Here is a 10,163-nt window from a genome sequence, read left to right as displayed (position 1 = left end):
CACACACACACACACACACACACACACACACACACACACACACACACTCACTGTGTGTGTGTGTCTCTGTCTGCGATGCTCTCTCCCCTCTCTCCATTCCTGCTGCCTTGTAGACTGTGAGAGTTAACCCTTGAGGGCTCAGCCAATTGCTAGTTCATCATTTAGCAGCAAGACATTCCCTGGAAAATATCCCACCCTCTGACTCCTCCACCTCAACCAAGCTTCACAATCATCATCACTGTGTACCAGTATTAAATTGTTTGTTTAAAACTTATAGAGTGAGTGTGTGTGTGTGTGTGTGTGTATGTGTATATATATACATACACACGTTTAAAAATTCCCTGGAACCTAACCCCCTCATTTACATTAATTCTTATGGGGAAATTGGATTCACTTAACATCGTTTAGCTTAAAGTCGCATTTTTCAGGAACATAACTACAACGTTAAGTGAGGAGTTACTGTAATTTTACCAGGTGTCCCGTATTCAGCATAGGGAAATATGGTCACCCTCCTTAAAGTCCATTTCCAAAGTGGCCAGGTTGAAAAATGTTGGAACAGTTCAAGTAAACACATAGTCATGATTTGCAACACCTATAATGTTAATTTATATGGTGCAACATAAATAGTTCTATGACCGAGGAACCAATTTTTTTCTTGACCGCTTTATATTTTAACCCCCATACCTGTGGAAATTCCTATGTAAAAATATTGTTAAACTGGCGATGTAGCTGAAGAGATGAAACGATCAGAAACATAAAGTAATAAAAACCGTAAGAGAACATCCATAGTTGGCATAATGTTTAGTCGTCTTGGAAATTATTTTGCCATTGTAGTCCACACTAAGTTGTTGTCTCATTACTTAGACGTTGGTAATGATTAAGTTGGATTGTTGTAAAATTCTAGGTAGTCATCCTGAGCAATCAGCCTGAATGGAATTTTTTGGCACTTCTAACTTTCTAATCTGAAACTAATGCTTCTGTTTTTATCATAAAAGCAGGAGGCAAGAATAGAGTTGAAACTTTACTTAGAATTTCCTTTTTTTTTTTAACATGAACATATACTCCTAAAGCAATTAAGATACGGCTATTTGTGTAATATTTTGGTTTGCCCCTTAGGAAACTATGAATGTTGCTTTAATAGATTCAGCAAAAAAGACTAGTAGAAAAATATCTCTTATACTATTTCCATCATTCTTTCAAATATATATTGACAGAAAGTATCATAATATGGTTTGTGTTACAGGTGGTGTAATACCAAGGGCTGCACTGCTGCCACATCACAATTTTGTGAGGTTTCAGAGAGTAGTTCTGGTAAGGACACTCAATGATTTATATATTTATTTTTTAAATAGAGGTGGACTATTATTTTGATATAAATTGGTATCAGACTTTATATGCATTCACCTTATTGGTTAGGTATTCATTTTTGCAGTCTGCTGAGTTTTTACATTATGTATTAGTTTATTTGATAGTTTTTATCAGTTCCTTTGGAGCTGTTATGTTCTAATGTATAAATCCATATTCGTCTCCTTGAGAGCCGTTATATTATAACACATCAATTCATAGTATGGAAATGTTATTAAATAGACCTTTGACAAAACAACTTGCAGCAGCTGTATTGTTTCCGTGAAGTATGGAGCTATTATCTTAATATGGATCAACTTTGTACTTTTTGTTTTTTAATGTTTCATACACAAGATATTGCACATGGGCTGAAGGATGTGTATTTGAAGTGTTAAAACTTTGGCTGGTTTAAAAAAAAAAAAGCATCACTTCGGTGGTCATATTTACTCAGACAAATTGTACCATTACTAGTCCTCTTTTCCCTGATTCTAATGTACTACAATAATGTTTTTGTTTTGATTTTTTTTTTAAATATATGTATATAAATGAATTCCCCCTCTGGTCTCTCTTGACCTCTTGAATTTTTCTCTAACCTGCTTCTCTTATCTTTAGTCTATTGTCTGTTTCATGGCCAGAACCATAATAGAGATGAGATTACCTCACTTTTTTAACAAAGGGAAGATTATTTTCTGAACTGTATATCAACAGCAATGTTCATGTACTGTGTGAGAGCACAATTGTGCCTCTTCTTGCAGCAGTAGGTAACTGATACTGTACTTGTATCTGTGGAATTTTTAATATATGCTGTAACTTAACAAATGTCTTGTGGGTGTAGCAGACTTCTTTTCCCCACCATTCATTACAGTTTAGAGTAACCGTTCATTGTGAAGAATCATACGTCTATAGAGGACACTCAAAGACAGAGGTTGATTGTTTCAACAAGCCACCTCAAGTGTACAGAGGAACAGAACAGAGAGGAGGATCTCCCTGACTTCAAGTGTCGATCCCAGAAGTGTCTGGTTACTCTAGCCCCAGTCCAGCAGAGCCATTGAAGTCAGTGGGGCTACTACCGTCCTTTCATTGAAAATTCCAAATGGGATCACCTATTCTTTGTGGTTTAAAAAAAAAAAAAAAAAAGAGAGAGAGAGAAAAGAGGGGGGAGGTAGGAAGATCTTCAGGTGTGGGAGTAGGGTTTGTTGGCACCGGGCGGTGCTGAGCCCCACAGCTAGGAATGAGGAAAGGGGCATCCATTTGTAGATTTATGCTGGTACGAATAAAGAGGGAAGCAATTTTCCTTGTTATCACTGGATTGTGCATACAAGCATGCCTTTAAAATTTGAACATGCTTGTATGCATGTCTGTTTTTCAACATGCAGTTATGTTTACTAGAGTATAGAATATATACACAGAGGCACAAGCATAGATAATAATACACACTTCTGCACTCTGATTTCTGTGTTTCGGGGAGCTGGAAAGACATGCCCTTCAGACTTATGTAAAAGAAAAGTGGAATAATTAATGCTTAAGTAACATTAATCAGCTATTCTTTTTCTTTATCATCCTGCACCCTCAGGTGCATAGGGCCTCAGCCAGCTTCTGCTGTTTATTTCAGTCTTGTGCTGGTCTGTTCAGGTTTCTGTCATGTTGATGGATTTAGCTTCTTTCTTTATTGTTCTGCATAATGTTTCTCTAGGTCGCCCTCTTTTTCTCTTTCCAGGTGGTGTACATACTATTACTTGCTAAGGAAGTTGTGTTAGTAACATCCTTAAAGCATATCCTAAATTGCCATATCTTACCATATTTGATGTTTTAGATTGGCTTGGTCTACTTAGAATTTCTGATGTTGAAAGAAGCACTTTCGAATGGACTCTGAAGATCTACTGCAGGCATTTACTTTGAAATGAATTGGTCTTCTCAATTTCTGTTGTAAACTTCAGTAACTCTGTTCCATAAAGGGGGACAGGATGCTGGTGTTAAAAATTTATATTTTATGTCCATGCCAATCAAGCTACTTTTCCAAATCTTTTCAAGTTTATGAAAGCTGTTTGCTGTTTTTGATATTTGTTGTTTGACATCTAGCATGGTGTCACCGTCCTTGCACATCTCACTCCCTAGATAGGTAAAATGACTGACTTCTTTTAGTGTTTCTTCCTCCACTCTAAGGATTACTTTTGGAACACGGATTGCCATATATTTTTTCTTCCCCTTGTTGATAAACATGCCAACTTGTTTTGCTGTATCTGCCTAAAGCTTTTCTTCCATTAAGTGATATGTTGAATAAGGAGGACAGTGTCCTCACCAAAAACAAGGTAATTCAGTTGTGCTTTGTCATTTGTCCATAAAATTCCTTGGTTGCTTTCTGCAGTTACTTTTCTCAAGACAGTCAGTGACCAGTGCAAACAATAGTGGGAATATAATACACCTTTGCCTTGCTCCAGTTGTCACTTCAAACCATTGACTGATGTTGTCCCCATCTCCGACTACACATTCAGCATTATATAGATCTTTGGTGATTCTGATTATTTTTGCTGGTTTTTCATAGAATGCTATAATTTTCTAAAGACTGTCTCTGTGTACTCTGTCAAAAGCCTTCTGGAAATCTATAAAATGTATCACAAGAGGTGCTTGCCACACCTCACTTAATTATGTAATTCATCTGAGAACAACAGCATGGTCTGCACTTGATCTCAAGGTCTAAAACCTGGATGTTCCTTCCAAGTTGAAGATCTGGTTGTTTCTTGATATCTTCCAGGATGATGTTGCCCATGATTTTTCCAGGTACTGAGAGTAATGTGATTCCCCTTCAGTTATTGCAATTGGCAATTTCATTATAAAGCCTCTCTTCCAGCTCTGTTGGGTTCTTTTCTTCATTACATATTCTACCCAAAAACACAAGGAAAGTCTGGAGGACTATTGTATCTCTCTTTTAAAGTATCTATTCAGTAATGTTATCTGCTTTTCCATTTTTGCATTTACTGATGGCTTTTCTAACTTTTTTTCCCATTATTATATCTCCTGAATCAATATCAAGCTCTAGTGGTAGGTCTTCATCATGTATTTCTAGTAGTTTGCTTGGGCTTGGTCTATTTAAAACAGCCTGAAAATGTTCTGCCCATTTTTTTCCTGTGTTCTTCTTCTATACTAAGAGTCTTTTCATTTGCATCTTTAATAGGGCCTCCAGCACTGCTAAAGTTTCCTGTTAGCTGTTTAATTATCTTATACAAGGTTGTAAGGTCATGTCTTGAGCAAGCATCTTCAGCCTCTTGATGTTTTTTTAATCAATATATGCCCTTTTAGCTTTTCTAGTGTTCCTTTTTACCTCTCTATCCGAACTTCTGTATGCTTCTTACCACATGCATTCTCTTAGCCTGCATGAGTTCTTTGCTTTACACTTCTCTTTTTCACTGTTGCCCAAGTAGCATTGCTAATCCATTCTTCCGTTTTAGATTTCATTGTTGTTGGAATCATCTTAGCTCTTTTTAGATAGCAGTCTTTGATGTTTTCCCACAGAGTATCAGTGTCTCTTAGTTTTCTTCAGTTAACTCTATTAGAACACTGAACCTGTTCTTCAGTTCAAGTTGAAAAGCACTTTTTGTGTTTGGGTCTTTTAATGGTGCACTGTTGATGTGAGGTCTTCTTTTAACCTTTTCATTCTATTTAACTTGATATTCAACTTAGTGATAAAAAGACTGTGGTCACTGCCCACATCTGCTCCCCTGTACCCACATACATCTGCTAATGAGCTGCAAAACATTACTGAAATGCATACGTTTTCTGTCTGGTTCTTTGTAGTACTGTCTGGGGAATTCCATATCACCTTATGGATTTCATTATGAGGAAATACTGTTCTACCTATCACAGTGTTGTTTACACTGCAAATTTCTACTAACCGTACACCATTTTGGTTCATGTCCAAATCCCTGCTGCACTTGACCATAACTTTATCCAACCCATTGTTGTTACTGCCAACATTTGCGCTAAAATCGTCTATAGTCACTAGGATACCATGTTTTGGGACCTGGATTAACACATCCTATAACAAATCCTAAAAAGAATGTTACTCATCTGGCTTTTTGTTCCCTGGTGCATAGCATTGCTAGGGTGACCAGATGTCCTGATTTTATAGGGACAGTCCCGATTTTTGGTAATAGGAGCCTATATAAGAAAAAGACCCCAAAATCGGGACTGTCCCTATAAAATCGGGACATCTGGTCACCCTAGCATTGTATGACGGTTAGTTTGAAGACTCGAGTCTGAAAGTGAGCTCTAATAATTCTTTCATTGACTGATTCCCACTTAGTCAGTGCCTGCTCTGCTTCATTCACCATTTAGATTGCTATGCTAGCGTCCTGTCTACTACCGATGTTCAGGTGTAGATGATGTCTTATTTGTTTCTCTAAAGTGGTGTTTGTTTGAACCTGTCCATCTACACTTGCTGATTCCAAGGACATCAAGATGGTATCTATCCATTTCTTTAATTACTTGAGCAGTTTTCGTAGCTTCATACACTGTTCTTAGATTCCAAAATCTGATTTTCATTACTGACCTGGCCTTGAGCAACAGGACTTTTCAGGACATGGATTTCCTTATGGGTTTGGGCAATGTCCATCATATTCTTCAATTGAAGTTGATCTCGTGTTCGAGCCTGCTGCATACCAATATGGCTCCGGTAGTAAGTTTTCTGTGGTACATTTGTTTTTACGAGATTACCAGCCCTAAGTACAACCTAAGGTCCACGGCTCCTTATTCATTATTCAGAGCTAGGGCGACCAGACAGCAAATGTGAAAAATCGGGATGAGGGTGGGGGGTAATAGGAGCCTATATAAGAAAAAGACCCAAAAATCAGGACTGTTCCTATAAAATCGGGACATCTGGTCACCCTATTCAGAGCTGCCCACATGACACTCCCCATCCACCACCTGGGGGATGTGCTTGGTAGCTTTGGATGCCCCCAGATCAATCTGCTATAACATAAGGAAATTCGGAAAGGCATTCACATTGTAAGTATATAAACTAATTGTAGGTAAAGATGTCGGGAAGTCATTGGGATCAAAGAAATATGGTTTTGAGAATCTAAAAATGATTTAAGTGCTGTGAGCAGTATTTATTAGGGTATAATGAAATCTAGAAAAGTTAGTGGGCTTTCCCACTCCCCATTAACTTTTTATTTTACTGACCCATGTTTTTAAAAGTGTTCATGTTTTTAGAATTGTAGAAATGTGAGAGCTGCAGTTTTCACTTCTGAAACTGATTCAATTGTTTGAGGGGAGTTCACCTTACACTGTTGTAGGCATTGGCTATATTTGAAAAGCTATCTCATGTAATATGGCAGCATATGGTAAGGAGAAGCCCTAAGACTAAACTAGCAGAGGTAGTTACTGTAATTACCTCATCCCCCCAAAAGAAACAGAAGAGGTCATTTGTGGGGCAATTAGGAGACATCTTCACTGCAGCTGCCTGTATAATAGCTAGCCTGCAGATACAAGATGCAGCATATTTTCATCACTGCTGCTGTTTTAGCTTTTACGAACTGCAAATATTTTCTCTTCACAGTAAATTTTCAAAAGGGGGAACAGTGCTAATATTTCTAATTGCACCTTAGCAATGTGAATACTTTTCTGTGAACATGTAATTTAGTTATTTTACAGTTAGCTTGGAGAAAATGTTTAATTCAAAATATGTTTTCTTTGTAAATGGCTCGCAGACCATCTTAATATGTCTTTATACACATAAAAATACATTTCAATTTTATATATCGTGTTAAATGTTTCTGGATTCTGAACCTATATCTCGGTACACTCTATCCTTAGCATGCTGATGAATGATCATCAGGTTTTGAATAATGATTTTCTTCAGTTGGGATGAACTGAGAAATTTCTCAGGAATAAAAGCAGACATATGACATTGTCCTGAGCAATAACGGGGAAGAAGCATTGAACTGGTTTTCAACTTCTCCTCTTGTGTGGCTCCTTTATGCCTTTCAAACCACTGTTATGAATAGCTTCTTTTTCAGACCCTACTGGTTTCCCTGCATGGGCAATTATTGCAGAGCTTAAATGTAGAAATGATCTTTTGTGTGCATGTGTGAGAGATGCACTGAAGACTTCATGATGGTGTGATATAAAGGCTTTGAAGGAATTGAATATGCTATATTCCTCACAAGTACACCATTATCAATTCTCTGTATCTCACATATTTAACAGAAAAGCAAAAACATATCTAAAAATTATGATGGTTTTGAATATTTTGTTGAGACTAATTGTTGTACCTGATCACATGTACAAGCAGGCTACCTTGGTAGTAAAAGGCTATCTTTACAATGATTTAGAAGGAAAGAAAAATAATACATTCTTAAATCCTCTAAAATTAACCTTTTAAATAGATTTTTACATGTAAAAGTGTCATAATTTAAAAGTCCAGTATCTAGGAACCATCTGGGGCTAGAACCAAGTATTGGAAACCAAAGAATCTCCCCTTTCCAGTGGTATAAAGTTTCTATTTCTATACTTGCAAGATTTGACTTTGCCACTGGATTAGGACTGTCTATGTCCTGCCTTAAGAATATTTGGTTTCAGTTAGGGAATATAGGTCTCGAGGGGCAAAGGAGGAAGCATGTTTGTGGCAGGTAAATTTTTAAAAGAAAATGGTTGCTGCTTGGAAGTTTAAAGTGTTAGAATAACTCCCTGCAGAAACTGATTTCTGTACAGGGCATAGGAGATGTGGTCAGAGATGAGGGAATTTACCATATGGCTCTACAACATATCAGCTGCACATCACCTTCACATGTGTTCACATACACAGTAATAAAATATTATGTATATGTGTTACAGTGGAGCCCAGTTAGGCCTTGATTCAGTAAACCACTTAAGCACATGCTTAACTTTAAGGAGACTAAAGTGAGGGTATGTCTACACTACCCACCGGATCGTTGGGCAGCGATTGACCCAGCGGGGATCGATTTATCATGTCTAGTCTAGACGCGAAAAATTGACCCCCCGAGCGCTCTCCCGTCGACTCCTGTACTCCACCGCTGCGAGAGGCACAGGCAGAGTCAACGAGGGAGTGGCAGCAGTCGACTCACTGCGGTGAAGACACCACGGTAAGTCGATCTAAGTACGTCAACTTCAGCTACGTTATTCACGTACCTGAAGTTGCGTAACTTAGATCAATTTCCTTCTTCCCTTCCCCCACCCCAGTGTAGACGAGGCCTAAGAGTCAAAAGAGTAGGTGCCGGCTGGAGGCACAGATATGTGTCTTGTCAAAAACATACCAGCACCTTTGAAGGGAATCATCAGTACATATTCATATGCAAAGCACAATAGAGATAAGGGTCTTCAAGTGCATTTCCTTATCAGCACAATCACTGACAATTGAGGAGATCAGTAGTTTACACTAACACCCATATTAACCTCATTTCACATGGTTTACTCAAACTCCAGTATCCAGCTGCATTTACAGCTCCACACAAAAAAATTCCCTTTTTAATTTCAATATACAACCACCCAAAAAGCATGCAGCCAGTTCCTCCCAATCACACTGAGTTCCAACCTCGGTTGGATTAAGAATTGTTTCCTACAAAGGTACACAGTGGCAAAACCTAAATAATATGGTGTTTGACCACATACTTTGTACATAATAAAGTTATGGTTGCGTGCTTGAGTGTGATGGGGAGGAACTGGAGATTGGATGTGTGCATTGTAGTTGGGTTTGTGTTGGAAATGAAAGGGAGCTTATTGTGCCATGGAGGAGTCTACGTGTGGTACAAGTTGTGGAAAGAATTGCATTGAGGTAGGCTTTAAAAAAAAAAAAAAAAAAAAAATCTCTCTAGTTGCAGGGCTTGCAGGTGGCAGGCATCTCCTGGGATACTCATGCATTTGGCAGCCCTGTCAGAGCTTCCTGCATCCCTGCTAAAATCTCATGTATCCAGCACAACCCCTTGTACTGTTCAGCCTCCCGAACACCCAGTGGCAGTGGTGCCTGCTGAGCAGGTAGTCTCATTGCCTCTCCTCCCCTGTGACACTTCTCCCTGCAAACTCCTGCCAGGGAGGAGAGAATATTGTGGGGAGACAGTGTTTGCCCCAGGAACTATCAAACCCCTTCTTCAGTTGTCCCTCATGTGCCTTAGGTACTACTGACAACAACCCCCTACACTTGGAACTGCCAACACCAACAGTAACCCCCTGCTCCCTTCTCCAGGCACTGCCCATCCAACTAATCCAGAAATTCCCAGCCCCTGCTGCTCCAGAAACTACCACTACCAGCTCTTTATCCCAGGTACCCTCATATGCACCCGCCCTGGGAATTCCCAACAGCAGCAGACGTCCCCCTGCTTCAAGAACCACAGGCCTCAGGTACCCACACATCCAGCTGCCCTGGGAGCTATGACGTGTGTGAAATATGTTTTTTGTTTTATACTGTTTTTGTTTTATTCAAAGAATTGCTAATAGTTTGCACTAATAGGAAGGATTGTAGACTGGAATCCTGCATATAGTGCAATAAGAGAAGATATGTGAATGCTTTATCAGTTCTTGCCTCCTTTTTTTGAAGAGATGTAAATTATGAAGTAGGACAGTAATGAAATTGATCCTTCTGTACAAAGGTGTAAAACCAGACTAGCTGTGGGTGCCATTTTGCCTATGACTCCAGTAGGTCATATCCACATGTAACTGTTCCCAGGCCTGGGTGGAAGAATTAAGATCACCAGTGCCAAACTGCTACTATGAAATTTGCTCTACATTTAATGCAGGGGGGAAAGGTGGTTGGCAGGGCCTGTGCAAGGAAGTTTTGCGCCCTAGGCAAAACTTCCACCTTGCACCCT

General features: G+C 39.0%; 1 protein-coding gene across 7 annotated transcripts in view; it reads left to right on the top strand.

Moving 5' to 3' along the window:
• Positions 1-10,163, top strand: part of TBL1XR1 (transducin beta like 1 X-linked receptor 1) — a 162,137-nt gene that overhangs the window by 106,935 nt on the left and 45,039 nt on the right. For 2 of the 7 annotated variants that reach the window (XM_024219529.3, XM_024219528.3), the window contains exon 1: positions 9,569-9,696. The exons of 4 other annotated variants lie outside the window; for them this stretch is intronic. The gene's annotated coding sequence lies outside the window, so the exon portion shown is untranslated. Of the gene's footprint in view, positions 1-1,243; positions 1,312-9,568; positions 9,697-10,163 lie in introns of those variants that run through there. One more of the 7 variants, XM_026650048.2, reaches the window with a different exon arrangement.

This window comes from Terrapene carolina, unplaced genomic scaffold, assembly GCF_002925995.2.
Source record: "Terrapene carolina triunguis isolate 2854851 unplaced genomic scaffold, T_m_triunguis-2.0 Scaffold88, whole genome shotgun sequence".
Taxonomy (NCBI): Eukaryota; Metazoa; Chordata; order Testudines; family Emydidae; genus Terrapene; species Terrapene triunguis.
This window is presented reverse-complemented; position numbering and strand designations above follow the sequence as displayed.